Below are 17,829 nucleotides of genomic sequence, written 5' to 3' on the forward strand. Positions count from 1 at the left end.
TAATCTAAGTCGTAACATTGCTGTATGGAGCTGCAGATTTGGTTGCAGGTTAACATAGCTGGACTGGCCATCGGGCATACCGGGCATATGCCCGGTGACTTATTTTTTATTTTTTTTGTAATGGCATGAACAATGAGAGGTGGTGGATTGGCCAGATGCAGGTCGATGTGTAGAAATAACTCCGTTGTTTGGTGGTGGCTATGGCGGGGCTTCCACAGAGGCAACAGGTGGATGAGGGAAGGGGAGGCAGGAGGAGAGACCCGAGGCAGCCACCAGTCCGAGTGTCAGGTGAACTGAACTTCAGGTAAGAAGTTATGACCTGCAGTCTATCTGGGTCAGATATAAACCAAGTTTAGGTGGAGTTTATTTTCGTTGTGCTGACTTTTTACAGTCAGTTGCAATAACTCGTACTGCGTTCTAGCCAGCTTGATGGAGTTTTTAGGTGGGTGGGTGCTATGATGTTACTGATAGTGAACTTTATTTTATTCATAAGGTTAGTAGAGTTGCCAACGGCTCCTTAAAAAATGTAATGGTCCCTCATTCAGAGAAAATATTACACGTTTTGTATTGAGCTGAGAAGAGACGCAGTTTGTCCTGAACTTTAGCTAGAATGGAAAAAAGACACAAAGCTGGATTTATTCTGTGTTTACGCTGCACAGCTGCCTCTTCTCCTCTCATTCTCTCCCCCTCCCTCTCCTGTTGCTACTTCAATCATTAAACTGATCAATGATCAGCTGATCTGCTTTTCTCTCTTGTTTATCGCCCACTTTGTGTCAGAAAGAGGAAACCAGCAGATGTTGCGCTAAACAACAGCAGCACGTTTAAGCTTGATCAGCTGTTGTTAGAATGTATTTAATATTAATTTCTAGTATCAGCTGATGTTTGCTGGAGCCACAGCTGTAAAGCTGCTGGTCATGATATCGGTTTGGATATGTGGTGAGAGGGAAACATGAAGATGAAACCAGGAGATGTCCTTACTGAATCATCAGAGCTGTGATGGAGAAACAGGTTTACCTTTTAGGTGACATGAATGAGTTGAAGGGAAGTTATGACCTGTTTCTGAGAGATAAATAACACCAGGATCCTTTTCTATGTAGCTGACAGCTGGTAACTGTGCAGGGGCGGATCTAGCAAAGTTTTGCCAGGGGGCCAGGTAGGGCATTAACAGGAAGAGGGGGGCACAAAGAAATACTTTTCTTTCTTATTCTCATTTAAAATATCTAGCTTTTATTAAATAATTATATAATTATATAAATCTTACAAAGTTTTTATCTGACGTAAAATGTATAGAAATCATACATATACCAACAAGACAGTGTACATATGGAAAAGATATATATAAATTTTATAAAGTTTGTATCGGTCTTGTGTGAAACTTGTATGAAAAGCATACAAGAGTAAAAACAGATATAAGATCCCTTGAAAGATTATATAATGAAACTTGTATGTTTTGGATACTTACTAAAACAATATATGAAAGTAATGAGAAAGTGGCCACTTTCATGAGTAAATCATGTAAGTTTTTACTATTTCTTTTCCATATGGGACTGTCACAACAGCATTTGTTTTCATTCAAAGTCTTTATGGCTTTAATACCTGGGGGGCCGGTCTGTAGTCAAAATGCCCGATTTTCTGTCCCAGTCCAGCCCTGCAGGTTAATACTGGCAGTGTCACCATGCCAGCTGACTGTATTTCATCATCAGCCAGTGTTGTTCTTTATCAATATTACCAAAGTTTACCATAAGGCAGCATAGAAAGTATTTACTTGCTTTCAGGTTTTATTCAAATATTAGTCTTTTCAGTTGTTTCCCCACTTTTTTCCTGTTTCAAAATCAAACACCAGTTTGTGAGAAGATTATCTTCTTTTTTTAACAGGCATTGGTTTTGCATTGGCTAATTTGTCAATTGTTTGTTACAAATGTTCGTATTTTAATATTCAAAAATGTTTTTGCCCAAAACATATGTGCACTACATGTCAGTAAAAATACTATGCAAATATTGCTGTCCTTGAATGCTGAGTAAAGACTGACAAAGCACTGATTGTATCTCTTGTACTTTATCAACGCAGTATCTAAAAACTTTGCACCGTAGTGGTTAAAATCTCATTCTAATAAGAGTTAAAAGCGCATTTGGTTATTAGGTTTATAGGATTATTGAATTATGGTTAATGGTTGGTAGAATTTTTTTTAAACATTATCTGCCAATTACATCTGCCACCCTTCTCCAAATCTGTGCCCCTACCTGGCCCCCCCAACAAAAATTTTCTAGACACACCACTGGCAGTTTGAAGGTATGTCGCTCAACACAGTGCTGTTATCAGGACCTAATCTGAACAACAGTCTATTAGGTGTGCTAGTGAGGTTCAGAAAACATCCAGTCGCAGTAACCGCAGATATCCAGCAGATGTTCTATTGCTTCCTGGTGCGTGAGGACTGCAGAGATGTACTGAGGTTTGTCTGGCACAAAGACAACGATCCACAGAAAGAGCTCGTGGATTACAGAATGTGCGTGCATGTATTTGGAAACAGCCCCTCGCCTGCTGTGGCCACATATGGTTTGACGAGGGCCGCGCAAAAGGGAGAAGCCAAATACGGGTCAGATGTCCGCAATTTCATTGAGCATGATTTTTATGTGGATGATGCTTTAAAGTCTGTCCCCACCGAACAGGATGCTATCGACCTCCTGAAACGGACACAAGACATGCTAGCAGACTCAAACCTTCGCCTCTTAAAAATAGCATCAAATAAGGTTGAAGTGATGGACGCATTCGCACCTCAAGACCGAGCCAAGGATCTCCAAAATCTGGATCTGTTCAAGGATGAACTCCCAGATCAGCGCAGTCTTGGAATAAAGTGGAATATAATGGAGGACTATTTCACTTTTCACATTCCTCATGCTGAAAAGCCATACACACGAAGAGGAGTCCTTTCAACTGTGAACAGTGCGTTTGACCCGCTTGGGTTTTTGGCCCCAGTCACCGTTCGAGGACGTCTGCTTCTAAGAGAGTTGTCGCTACAGACAACAGAGTGGGACTCACCTCTCCCAGAGGATCTGAGAGGGAGATGGATAGAATGGCAACAGTCCCTCCAATGCCTCAGCAAAGTCAACGTTCCACGCACTTACACTAAGATGTCACTGTTACAGGCTAAATGTGTAGAACTTTGTGTCTTTTCAGATGCGTCCATGAAGGCAATATGTGCAGTTTCATACCTCAAGGTCACCACTGGGGATGGCAAGACAGAGGTTGGGTTTGCCCTAGGTAAGGCACGACTCGCTCCACAGCCAGAGCTCACTGTACCTAGGCTCGAACTCTGCGCCGCAGTAATGGCGGTTGAAATGGCAGAGGTCATATGTGAAGAGATTGATCACCCCATAGACAAAACTAGTTTCTATACAGACAGCAAGGTGGTTCTTGGTTATATTCACAACCAATCCAGACGTTTTTATGTCTATGTAAACAATCGTGTGTGTCGTATTAGAGAGTCAACTACTCCAGAGCAATGGCATTTCGTTACGACCGACCAGAATCCTGCTGACCACGGCTCACGATCAGTTCCAGCCGCTGAGTTAGAACACACGACATGGTTCACAGGTCCAGCGTTTCTCCAGTGCCCTTCATACATCCATCTAGAGCAGACTGATTACAAACTGCTGGACCCAGACAACGACGCAGAGGTGCGCCCAGAGGTAAAGACACTTTGCACTAACATAACAAAGGAAGTTTTGGGCTCAGGACGTTGGGAGCGTTTCTCCACATGGCGCTCACTTCGGAAAACCATGTCAAACCTGATTCACATCGCACAATGCTTTTCACAATCAAACGTTGAGCCAAACTGTAAAGGATGGCACATCTGTAAAACGGCCATCACCCCAGAACTGTTAGATCAAGCAGAGACAATGATCATTAAAAATGTGCAGTTTGAAACATATGCAGACGAGATAAAGCGGATCTCTGAAAAACAGAACCTCCCAAAAAACAGCCCGCTGGTAAAACTAAACCCTGTGATTGGAAGTGACAATCTGCTGAGAATTGGTGGTCGCATTAATCGCGCGGGGCTGGGAGTAAAAGACACCAACCCTATTATCTTGCCAGGCAGTCACTACATCACTACCCTCCTTGTGCGCCACCACCATGAGAAAGTAAGCCATCAAGGCAGGCATTTTACAGAGGGCGCTGTCCGAGAGAGTGGCTTGTGGATTGTAGGAGGAAAAGGATGTATTAGCAGAGTCATAAGTAAATGTGTGACATGCAAGAAACTGAGAGGGAAGTTTGAAGAGCAATTAATGAGTGATTTGCCCGTAGATCACCTCCAAGTTGAGCCCCCCTTTTCTTACGTAGGCATGGACATGTTTGGCCCATGGGAAGTAACTACAAGGCGTACAAGAGGGGGACAAGCAAACAGGAAGCGGTGGGCAATATTATTCACGTGCCTGTGTACAAGAGCTGTCCACATTGAAGTAGTGGAGGAGATGAGCTCTTCAAGTTTCATTAATGCACTGAGGCGTTTCTTCGCCCTCCGAGGACCCGCAAAACAACTGCGCTCGGACTGCGGCACTAATTTCATTGGTGCTCACAAAGAGATGGCCACAAATGCACCAGAGAAGGACAAAGTGCAACACTTTCTGCAGGACCAGAAGTGTTCCTGGGTTTTCAATCCTCCCCATTCTTCCCACATGGGGGGAGTATGGGAACGGATGATTGGTTTAGCACGGCGAATACTTGATAACATGCTGCTGCAAACTGGTCGTGTTCAACTCACTCATGAGATCTTGATCACATTTCTTGCGGAAGTCACAGCTATACTGAATGCACGACCGTTGTTGCCAGTATCATCAGACCCAGAACATCCTCACATTCTCTCACCGGCGATGCTGCTGACACAAAAGAATGGAGTTGTACCCACCATCTGTGATGATGTAGGACCCAAAGAAATGCTCAGAAGCCATTGGAAGCGGGTTCAGTTCCTTGCAGACACCTTCTGGAGCAGATGGCGCAAGGAATACTTGCACAGCCTCCAAATTCGTCAAAAGTGGCACCACAAGAACATTGACATTAAACAGGGAGATGTTGTTCTCCTCAAGGTAGAGCTGGGCGATATAACGATAACGATATGTATCGCGATATAACTTTTACTCGATAGAGAAATTAAACTATCGCGATAGACCTCGCCGCTCTTGTCCTCTTAAAAAAAAAAAGAAGAAAAAAAAAGTCATCCAATCCAAATTAAGTAGCGCAGAGCCGAACCAATCACAGCCGCAGCGTCACGTCACGTGACTTGTTACGTACAGCACAAGTGCCAAGGCGCACGTGCGTATTTGTTTGTGAAGCAGCTAGCAGCTAACCGCCGTGTCGACTGGGTGATGGAGAAAATGAGTGCACCAAGTAGAGAAAAATCAACCGAGAGAACGGAAGAGAACACAGATGACAGCTCGAATGCCGAAGAGATTGTCGAAAGGAAGGGCCGGAAAAGTTCCGTAGTGTGGAGATATTTCGGCTATTTGAAGTCCGACAAAAAACAGAGTAGCACGCACTGTAAGTTGTGCCGACAGCATGTTCCCACCAAGACTGGAAATACAACTAACCTGTTTCATCACCTGAAGCAGTGCCACCCACAAGAGCACGCTCAATCTCTGACTGAAAGTGCTAATTTGTCATCGAAAACAACCGGGGGAATCCCTGCGAAGCAGCAACAGTCAATTGAGTCGGCTTTCTCCAGCGTCTTACCATATGACAAAAAAGCTAAGAGACATAGCGACATAACGAATGCCATAGCCTACTGTCTTGCTAAAGACATGCTACCAATAAACACGGTCGAAAATGAAGGATTCAAGCAGCTAATTAAGGTACTGGATCCTCGTTACCAACTCCCTGGACGTAAACATTTCTCTCAGATAGCGCTTCCAACGCTATATAGAGAGTGCCGTGAGGCTGTTGAGAAGGAGCTACAAACTGTATCGTTCTTCGCTACTACATCCGACATGTGGTCAAGTCGCATGTCAGAACCTTACCTTAGCCTTACTGCCCACTATATCGACCAAGACTGGAATCTGAAAAGCAAATGTCTTCAAGCTGCCTACCTTCCCGACGACCACACGGGTGAAGTAATTGCATTAGGACTGTCAGAAGCGCTTGCATCCTGGGGACTGAGTGAAGACAAACAAGTCTGCATCACAACCGATAGTGGGACAAATATAGTGAAGGCCACATCCCTGAATAACTGGACCCGGCTGCAGTGCTTCGGACATCGACTTCACTCAGCTATCGGTAAGTTGGGAAGCAGAATAAAATTAAAAATGCCTCTTTTAATTGTGTTTTTGAGCCCATGTAAACATATTAAAAGCTAGAGATCTAAATCACTTCAATGGTTATTGTTAAAAAATAAACATCAGAAAGAATATTCTTCATGTCAGCCTATTTATTTGAGGTAATAGTTGCTGTTGGCATGCATAATAGGCAAATATTCAGTCACTCTTCAGTGTAAATCAAGTTGACAAAATGTGCCAAATAAAATTTAGAATTTTGGGGTTCTATCAGGATCCCAATTGGCTAATACAGAACCTCAGCTCTTTAAGAACAAGTGATGAAAACGTCAAACAATGATGTTGATAACACCAGCCTCTGTCACCTTTTTAAATATAAGAAAAAAAAATTTGGTCAGTCTGTCAGCAAAATTTAAAAAAGTAAAAGTACAATCATAGCAAGTAAATGTGTTTTCAGGGCAGTGAAATTTATTTGTGACTGGAAAAAAAAAATCAAAAATCTTAAATTAAATTCTGAGGTTAATATGTGCTATTATTTACCTTTTTATCCACAGAAAAAGCCGGCAAAGACAAGAGGATGGAGCGAGCTGTGGCCGTGTGTAAGAGAGTGGTGGCCACCTTCAGTTTCTCTTGGAAGAAGAAAAGGGAATTGGCTGCTGCTCAGGAGGAGCTTCACCCACCCCAGCACAAGTTAGTGACAGAGTCGCCCACCAGGTGGGGCTCACGCCAAAAAATGGTTGGGAGGGTTCTGGAGCAACATAAAGCTATCTCTCAGGTCCTCAGTGCAGATAAGAAGACCAGGCACTTGGTTCCCTCCTGGCAAGATCTAGATGTTCTGGAGTCTGTGCATGTGGCCCTGAACCCACTACTGGAATTCACAGATTCACTTTCTGGAGAGTGTTACGTGAGTGTGTCCTACCTCAAGCCGATGCTTCACCTTTTCAGAACACAGATTCTGAAACCATCTGAGGTTGAAACACAACTTACAAAAGACCTTAAGATGACAGTCATGACATACCTTGATGAAAAGTACAATGACCAGATTACAAATGAACTGCTTGATGTTGCAACCCTGCTAGATCCGCGCTTCAAAGTACAATACATTAATGCAGAACACGTTGATGCCATCAAAATGAGAGCAGTGTATGAGATGTTGGGGCAAATTGAGCACCCATCCACTTCAGCTGGAATGGAGGAAACAGAAGATGGTGGAGCTGCTGCAGTACTACCAACCCAGAAGAAACAGAGAAAGTCACTGGGCAGTTTCTTTAAGAAATCCCACCCCACCAGCACAGGGCTCACTGAGAAAGAGACAGTTGAAAAGGAGCTTGAAAAGTACTTGCTGGCACCTGATGCAGACAGTGAAATGGACCCACTTGAGTGGTGGAAAATCAACAACAGAAGCTTCCCAAGAGTTAGCTGCCTGGCAAAGCGCTATCTGTGCATCCCCGCAACCAGCAGCCCCTCTGAGAGGGTATTTAGTACAGGGGGTAATATTGTGACTTGCCACAGGGCCGCTTTAAAGCCTGAAGCAGTGGATAGACTTGTCTTCCTGTCCCACAACCTGTAGGCTTTTTTCAGACTAAAGTTATATATATATATATATATATATATATATATATGTGTATATGTATGTATATATATATATATATGTGTGTGTGTGTGTGTTGCACCTTGGATGTGTACCTAGGATTTAAAGAATGTTCTGTTAGCATCTTTATTTTAAAACTGTTGGAAAAGCTCAGCTATACAACAAGGAGAGTGAGAATTTCCTTTTAGTTCTCAGTTCATTTGATATTGACATTGACAAAAGTTAGTCAATTTTGTCTGTTCTTCTGTAAAAAAAAAACCTAAGATTTATTTTTAGAATTAATATTTTGTTTCTAAGTGGAAGTGACAATTTAGTAGTCTGTTTTGTTTGTTCTATTTTCAAACTTAAACGCTTTAGCGGCTGCTTTTTGTTTAGTTTGCAATATTTGCCTTTATTTATTTGAAACTGAAGTCTCATTTTCCTTAAGTACATCTGCCCTGTTTAACTTATTATGGTAAATAAATATTTAAATCAAAACAAGCGGCTGATTATTTCACATTTTACTTGTGAGCAACGGCACATTTAAATCTTACAAATTTAGTTATTTGGCTTATATCGTGATAGATATCGTTATCGCCTGAAATGAAAAAAACATATCGTGATATGGAAAAATCTCATATCGCCCAGCTCTACCTCAAGGACAAACAAACAAGAAGAAATGAGTGGCCAATGGGCGTAATTGAAAAGACAGTTGCGAGTGAAGATGGAATCATCAGAAAGGCCGAAGTTAGAGTTGCTTCCAAGGGGAATGTTAAGACTTATTATAGACCCATTTCTGAAATGGTTTTTCTGTTATCTAGTGATGTTTAGATATCTGTTGTGGTATCCCTAAGATACCAGGCGGGGAGTGTTCTGACTGTTGTCAAATTTGTACATGTTTGATTTGTTTGGTTAGTGCACTGGCCCTTTAAGAGAAAGGCATGGTCCGTGTGCAGACGGGGGAAGTGTAAGAAAGAATCAGACAATCGACTGAATGTGATCTATGCTGTGATTTATGCTGTGAAAGGCTGATAAAAAGGCATTCCCTGTGAGTATGCATTATTGTTTGGCACTTTTATGTTGATTAATAGCAGTTGATTAGATGCTGTTTTACGCGTGCTAATTTATGGTTCGTAGACAGTTGTTTGGTGTTAGCATTAGCACTTGGTCACGCAGCTCCTCAAGTAATTATTTAATTTGTCACTCATATATACTGTATTTTGTTGTTACAGTTTCACACCTGCCATATAAAGCAAAGTCTAAACCCACTCTGGCGTCAGTGACTTTTGTGTGGAGGTGTTTAACTCCTGGATAGTAGAAAGTGGTTCTACGAGGCCAGTACAGAACCCAATGTCAAAATATTTGCATGGCTTACAGTCCTACATTGGATTTGCATGTTTTTCTGGTTACATTTAATAATAAATACATTTTACAGTGTTTATTTATCGATAAAATACGTTAAATGTCACCGTTATTATTAGCTGGCCCGGAAACAGCAGGGGTGTCCAAATTCAGAGGCTGCTTCCACCTGAGGACCCGCCCTTCGCGGTCTAAAGAAAGCCGGGTAATACGTCATGAGTTTCCTCGGTGGAGTGAAACTCAGCCGTCTGCTCCTTGCTATCTAAAATATAACCGGGCGCTGGCGTAAACTCTCGACCGTCTCACACTTTCTTTAATTAGTTTTCTGTTTGATGTTTATTCAGCTGTGTGAAAACCCCAGAGGAACTCACCCGAGGGATTAATAAAGTTAAATTTAATTTAATCTAATAACTTTAATCTCAGCCAAACCGAACAAATAAAACACTGAAAAAGCCAAACAATAACATTTTTAAGTTATCAAAGTGACTTATATATCATGTTATATATGATATCATTCTCAACTGAAAACATGTTAAAAGTTGGGGGTTTTTTGCGACCCAGAAAGAGAAATAAGAGTAATATTAAAACTAAGTCGCTGTGCTATGAATTCTGCAATATGGTTTTTCAATTTTGTTGTCCAGGTGGAAATTCGGGAGAACGGTGGCTCCGGGATTGTACCGGAAAAATCAGGAGGGTTGGCATGTATGGTTGTGGCAACATCACTAACCTTGTCAAACACCTCAGAGTAAATCATATCACAGAATATGAGGCGCATATGTTGAGACGAACTGAAGAGGAGGAGAGGGACAGATGCTGCTAGGGCGAGACAGACCTCTCTCATGGAGTCCTTTAGTGCTGCAGGCAGGCAAGGTGTTCAAATAGGCACAACTTCAGTTTTTTTTATTTCTATATGATGAACTCTGCATTATTAAGTGATAAGAACAAGTAATCTGATGTCCTGTAATCATTATGACACTATAATTTGAGATACAATAGATAAAATACGTTTTTGTATAAAGTATCGGTATCGTTGATACCACCCTGAATATTTCTTGGTATCGGATCGGAAAGGAAATCAGTGGTATCGCACATCACTACTGAATGAACCAGCATTGCAGCCATGGGTCATAGTGAGCGTCACAGGGAAGGTTGAACTGCACCTGTATGGCCGGAGTCGCGGAGACCTGCACCTATGTCGCTGCTCTTCTGTTTAAAGTAGAAGCAACAGTTTTGATCTGTGGCTCGAGGACTGTTACAGATGAACCTGCATACTGGGTTTTGCTGGGTAATATGACCAAGATACAGTCAGTGGTCGGCTATAAGATAGACTTCTCCTCTTCAGCTGCCCCAAAAAAGGTTCTCAATCAAAACATAAACAGACCATCTATAGTGACAGGTAAAAAAAGCCATCCTCATCCTCAGAAAAGAAAAATTCCACCTGCTACTGTGGAGGAGTTGTCTCAACTGATGGGAAGCATAGTTCTGTTCTGAATAACCCATAATGTTTTATTTAGGGGGTCTACATTTGTGTCTGAAGTGCATTGCCATGTAAATAATTTGCATTTACTGAATATGTACTTACTAAGTAACACTGTTCAAAAGTTGAATAAAGAAACAAATGTTTGCCTTTTTTTTCTTTTTAAATCAAAACCACTTTGTAGAACGTCACATCAGTTACAGAGTAGAATCCATGTCATGTATAGTTTACAAATGACAAAATGTTCACATATAATCATGACAGTGTTTAAATTACAGAGTGCTTTACCGCCACCAACTGGTGTGGAGTGTGGACCGAAATGTCCAACAAAAAAAAACATTCAAATCCTCCCAAACTGGAGGAGGATTGTCCTAAAAACCAAAATATGGTGTTAAGATATTCATTGTGTGTACTCATGTTGTATAGTGTTTAACTGCATTATGGTTACTGTGGTTTAACAGAGACAGTATTTTAGTTGTCACCACAAGGAGGCACTGTTTCATTGTAAGAGCACGGATGCTGCATCATCACGCCCCTAAGAAAAAAAAAAGTATACCACAACGAAAATGGCACCCATGAGAAAAGTTTTACCGGGTGTTGATGAGGAATAAAGTTCCCAAAATATTAAGGACATTTTTGCCTCCGTCGTCATTTTCCTTCGACCGCTGTCGATGCTGCAATACTCAACATATGGCCTCATAACTTTCACTTCTCGAGTACTTACAAAATAAATCAACCAAGTCCAGTTTCACTTTCATACCGCCAAGGTTTTTGATCAATTGTCTTCTTTCTGCGTCATGTTTTTGACAATGCAATAAAACATGTGCAATTGTTTCCTGTTGTCTATTGCAGTCACACTCCCCTGTACAGTGTTTTCCTATTAAAAAAAACATGCTATTCAAACCAGTGTGTCCAAATCTAAGTCGAGATATAACTGTCTCCTCTCTCCTGTTCCTTCTTGTGCTTCCCCTATTTTCCTTTGGATTTTGTGAAACCATCGGCCTTTCCTCTCTTCCTCCCATTGCTTTTGCCATCTTTCTTTCATTTTGTGCCGTATTCTACTCTGAATTTCTGTCCTACTAACACTGATACCCATATCCGCCAATGGTCTCCACTGCACCACTGTGCCAGCCACTTCCTTATAAATGCTCAGTGCCACTTTGTAGCCAGGGTGTATAACATGAACTGGGTTTCCCTGGTTAGATGCGGTTTCCTCTCTGCGCTCAGCATAATACAATGACCACAGTAAGAGCACAGACATGGAACCCCATAATGATGGCATGTTGTGGCCTGCAGTGAGTCATATTTAGAACACCATAATAACTACACAAATAATAGCAACAACAACAACATTTTTTATTTAACATTTATTTATTTAAATCATCAGCATGACAAAATGTTTATTTAAAAAACACAAGAAAATGGGTTTACACAAGAAAATGATCACACTGTGACAAATTTGCTTTTCCATCCATGTCACTGAGCGAAGAGAAGCAAAGATGTGAAGTCACACAGTGTTTCTAGTTTCTAAATTAATTGGTGAATATCGCTTTCACTGGGATGACGGCAGATGTTCAGACTTAGTGTGAGCAAATGCAGCGGGGGATCAAATAATTATTTCCCCCTCTCCATATATCCAAGGTCTGTACTACAAAAAGAGATTAACAGTTTAGTGAGCTATGTTGAGCTTTAAGCTTTCTGTGTCATGAAAGTGGATCAGCTTTAACTTTGCTGGATCACTGTGTTAATTTATGTTACACACAAATCATGGCAGGTAACGTTCAAAGATTCGATTTGCAACTGATTGTAAGCGCCATATTTTTACTGATTCTTATATTTAGAGGATCTTTAAAGTAAACTATAGATTTTCTGCAGTAGGACTATGTTTTATACATAGTTGCAGCAGTGCAAACTGTGCTTTGCATTATCACTGGAGTTCGCATGGAATCAGAATCAGAATCAGAATGGGTTTATTGCCAGATGTTGATGTTTACAACATTAGGAAATTGCTGCAGTGCTTCAGTGCAGACAATAAGAATTAAAGTGCTATGTAGAAAGAAAGATATGTGCATGAGATATACATGAGATATATACATGAGAATAAGAATTATGAGTGCTACGTAGAAAGATATATACATGAGTGCAGGTGGTGATCAGTGCCAAACATGAAATGATGCAGTGACACAGCGTAGGGTCATGTGTTAGTCGCGGGGACAATCATGTGGTTATTGTTCATGTGTCCAACAGCAGAGGGGAAGAAACTGTTCTTGTGGCGAGAGGTTCTGGTGCGAATGGACCGGAGCCTCCTGCCTGAGGGGAGCAGGTCAAACAGACTGTGTCCAGGGTGAGAAGGGTCAGCTGAGATCCGGGCTGCACGCCGCAGTGTCCTGGAGGTGTACAGGTCCTGCAGAGATGGGAGTCTGCAGCCAATCACCTTCTCAGCAGAGCGCACAACACGCTGCAGTCTCTGTTTGTCCCTGATAGTGGCTCCAGCGTACCACACGGTGATGGAGGAGGTGAGGATGGACTCGATGATTGCAGTGTAGAATTGCATCATCGTCCGTGTTGGCAGGTTGAATTTCTTCAGCTGCCTCAGGAAGTACATCCTCTGCTGGGCTTTCTTGATGACGGAGGTGATGGTGGGCTCCCACTTCAGGTCCTGGGTGATGGTGGTACCCAGGAAGCGGAATGAGTCCACAGAGGTGATGGGGGTGTCAGTCAGGATGATGGGGGGGGAGTGGGGCTGTGTGCTTCCTGAAGTCCACAATAATCTCCACTGTCTTCTGGGCATTCAGCACCAGGTTGTTGTGGCTGCACCAAGACACCAGACGTTCAACCTCCCTCCTGTAGCCAGACTCGTCCCCGTCCGAAATGAGCCCAATGACGGTGGTGTCATCTGCGAACTTGATTAGCTTGACAGACTGGTGGGTGGAGGTGCAGCAGTTGGTGTACAGGGAGAAGAGCAGAGGAGAAAGAACACAGCCCTGAGGGGAGCCGGTGCTGATGGTCCGGGAGTCCGAGACATTCTTTCCCAGCCTCACGTGCTGCTTCCTGTCCGTCAGGAAGTCAGTGATCCACCGGCAGATGGGATCAGGCACATTCATCTGGGAAAGCTTGCCTCGGAGATGGTCTGGAAGGATGGTGTTGAAGGCAGAGCTGAAGTCCACAAACAGGATCCTGGCGTAGGTTCCTGGGGAGTCCAGATGCTGCAGGATGTAGTGTAGGGCCATGTTGATGGCGTCGTCTACAGACCTGTTGGCTCTATATGCAAACTGCAGGGGGTCCAGGAGGGGGGCCGTGAGGGTCTTGAGATGGGAGAGAACTAGGCGCTCAAATGACTTCATGACCACAGATGTCAGAGCCACGGGTCTGTAGTCATTTAGTCCAGTGATCCTAGGTTTCTTGGGGACAGGGATTATGGTAGAGGACTTGAAGCAGGCAGGCACATGACATGCCTGCAGTGAGGAGTTGAAGATGCCAGAAAACACTGGGGCCAGCTCGTTTGCACAGTGTCTGAGGGTGGCAGGAGACACACCGTCTGGGCCGGGAGCTTTCCGAGCATTCAGACTCCTAAACTGCTTCCTCACATCTGCTTCATGAATATGAAGAGTTGTGGTCGGAGGAGGTGGTGTGAAATCCTCTTTTGTGTGGGGTGAGGGGGCGGGTGTTGCAGGTGAACAGTTTGAAGGTGGTGATGGCTCTATGGAGGGGGGAGAGGTGGGGGAATGAGTGTCCAAAGTGCCTCTATTGTTGGGGCTGTTGGAGGTGTGAAGGCTGCCTGATGGCTCGTCAAAACGGCAGTAGAAGTTGTTAAGGGTGTTGGCTAAGAGCAAGTCATCAGTGGAGTGGGGGGTTTTAGGCTTGTAGTTTGTAATATTCCTAAAACCTTTCCACACAGAGGCCGAGTCATTCTCTGAGATCTGCTGCCGCATCTTCTCAGAGTGCTGATGTTTGGCAATGTCCACTTCTTTAGTGAACCTGTACTTGGCCTCTCTGTAGCAGTCCCTGTCTCCGCTTCTGAACGCCTTACTCTTTTCCAGCCACAGCTTTTTGAGTTTAGGAGTAAACCAGGGTTTGTCATTGTTATAACTCACCCTGGTGCGTGATGGCACGATGCTGTCCTCACAGAAGTGGATATAGGAGGTGACAGTGTCCGTAAACTCGTCCAAGCTGTTAGAAGCAGCCTTCATTGTGTCCCAGTCTGTAGACTCCAAACACGTGCGAAGCTCCTCCACAGCCTCGTTGCTCCACAGTTTTTTAGTCCTCACGACAGGTTTGGAGAGCTTCAGCCTCTGTCTGTACGCGGGGATTAGGTGGATCATGACGTGGTCAGAAAGTCCGAGTGAAGCGCGGGGCACCGCGCGATAGGCCCCGCTGATCGTGCTGTAACAGTGGTCTAATGTTCTCTCCTCTCTGGTCGGGCATTTAATATGCTGCTTATATTTTGGAAGCTCATGGCTCAGATTGGCTTTGTTAAAGTCCCCAAGAGCAATGATGAGAGAGTCCGGGAATCAATTGGTGAAGCAGAAAGTTTATAATAAATGTTGTTTATATGTGGTTTTAATCTGTTGCAGAGTCCCTTTTACAGTTCTGGAATCGCAGCTAGTGCAAAGATTAGGGTATTTATCACTGATCAATCAGTAAAATTGATTTCACTTTGATCTGGCAACAAACTGATCTGATTTTTTTGCAGAAGAGGCATATGATGCTTGAATCCCCATTTTTATGTGAAGGCACACAGAGCCTAAAGCAGAAAGCTGATGAAAAAAGTTAATGACCACTGCTGTAACTATAGCCCTGTGGACTCATCTGTTTATTTAGTTCTTTTGCAAATGGTTCAGTTTATTTCTGTGGTGCTAATGCTTAAGAGATTTTGACCTAGTTAAGGTGTTGCTTAACCTGTTGAGCTGCTACTTGTTTCCTCGTGCTTCCTACGCATTGTTTCATGTACCTGCAACAAGGCAGCCTTCCACAGCTCCACACTGACTCTGCCTCCAACAGTCATGGTTGTCTGTCTAGCACTTTCCTTTAGCTTCATATATGTTTGGATAAAGGTTTTGTAAACAAAGGATGCTTTCAGAAATATAAATGATTGGAACAATGACCCCAAACATACAGCCAAAAGTCATTAAGAACTATCTTAAGTGTAAAGAAGAACAAGAAGTAATGGAAGTGATTGTATGGTCCCCCACAGAGCCCTGATCTCAACGTCATCGAGTGTGTCTGGGATTACATGAAGAGACAGAAGGATGTGAGGAAGCCTACATCCACAGAAGATCTGTGGTTAGTTCTTCAAGATGTTTGGAACAACCTACCAGCTGAGTTCCTTCAAAAAATGTGTGCAAGTGTACCTAGAAGAATTGATACTGTTTTGAAGACAAAGGGTGGTTACACCAAATATTCATTTGATTTAGATTCCATTGTTGAAAGCATTCTTTGTTTACAACATTGTTTCTCACCTGCCTAAGACATTTGAACAGTACTGAAGCTCAAATGCAAGAAAGCCATCCTACATATTTGTTTTATATGCACAGTGAATATTGTGGTCACAAATAATTCCTGGAATGTGGCTGGAGGCCAAGGAAATGCCATCCATAGTAAGCATCTGACTAGACACCATATTTCTAATATTTTTAGGGCAGAGAACAAGAACAATAGTTTTATCTGAATTTAGAAGCAGGAAATAAGAGGGCATCTAGGTCTTTAAGTCTTTAAGACATTCCTAGACTTTGACTAATTGGTGTGTGTTATCTGGCTTCATGGATAGATAAAGCTGGTATCATCTGCATAGCAATGAAAATGTATGTTAGGCCTTCACTCAATACTGCCTAAGGGAAGCACAGAACCCTGGAACAAATGATTAATGTTCGCTTGTGAAGAAGAATCCCCATTTACATGAGCAAATTGGTGTCTGCTAGATATGAGATAGATATTTATATTTTCATAACATCAGTTTGGCTCACTGGGGGAGATTTTGCATAACCTTTTTTCATCAAACTTTTCTGAGATTGTTAGATGGATATGAACATTAAGTTACTATTGCTGCGGCTTTGGATTAGGTGATAGACTAGATTAAAAAAAGAAATAGAGCATATTAACTAATTATTATAAAGTTATTGCAATTACTTTACAATTTGTGCTGTGTTAACTGTATCTCATAGAAGTATTGTAAATCACAGCACTTGCACTGAGATACATTTAAAACATTGGATAAAGTTACAAGTTACAGTAGATTATATACGAGTCCCCAGATAGAAACCACAACTTAAAAAAAATATCACATCATAATTTCTATCTTTTCTCATTTTGAACCACTGTAACTTAGATATTTGCTTGATATTTAAAGACCCTGCAAATATCTACACAGGCTGAGTTCAAGTAACTCACTCAACCACTTCTGTGGGCATATGCTGGCTGTGTTTGACCTATATGCAACTCTCACTTTTAAACTTGGAAAAATAGGATTTATTTTACAGTAAAGAATTTAACATGTCACTGCAGGAAATAGAGGTATAAAAAATGGCTTATGGAGACACTTGAATGGAACAGAGGTATCATTCACTCCATGATTTACACCTGTGGTCGCAAGCCCAGTCAGAATTTCTGCAATGAAAATGATTTACAACACAGTTATCCGTAACAGTAGGTATTTATTTTCAGAAGGTGGTTTTGGGGGAGGCACACAAGTGCATTTACTTGTGCACTGTAGGTAGGGTTAGGTCATGGCATAAAGTGTCAAAAGCTGGTTAGCAACTGTATGTCAGGTTAAGGCTGTGTGCAGGCAGGAGTGGAAGTAGAAGGACCCAAAGTGCAGACACTCGGAGGCGGAAAGTAGCTCAAAACTCAGCTTTTATTGCTGGATGGCAAAAAGTAACAAAAATCCAAATAAACTTACATGACCAGGCAGCCGGACCACACAGCATAAACGAGAGTAGATCACAACACAGACACAAAGAAACAGGGCTTAAATACATAGAGGGAGCAATCAGGGAATGGGTAACAGGAGGGAAACACAGCTGGGGCAAATCAGGCCTAACGAGACAAGGGAAAGCAAAACCAGACACATTAACATCAGACATGGACTTTCAAAGTAAAACAGGAAACATAACACAGACTCACAGGCAGGCACTATAACAAAGGGAACAGAGACGTGGGACCAGGG

The sequence above is a fragment of the Mchenga conophoros genome, linkage group LG1 (assembly GCF_057382185.1).
Source record: "Mchenga conophoros isolate Kocher_MC1m ecotype Shallow Benthic linkage group LG1, M_conophoros_male_GT1.1, whole genome shotgun sequence".
NCBI lineage: Eukaryota > Metazoa > Chordata > Actinopteri > Cichliformes > Cichlidae > Mchenga > Mchenga conophoros.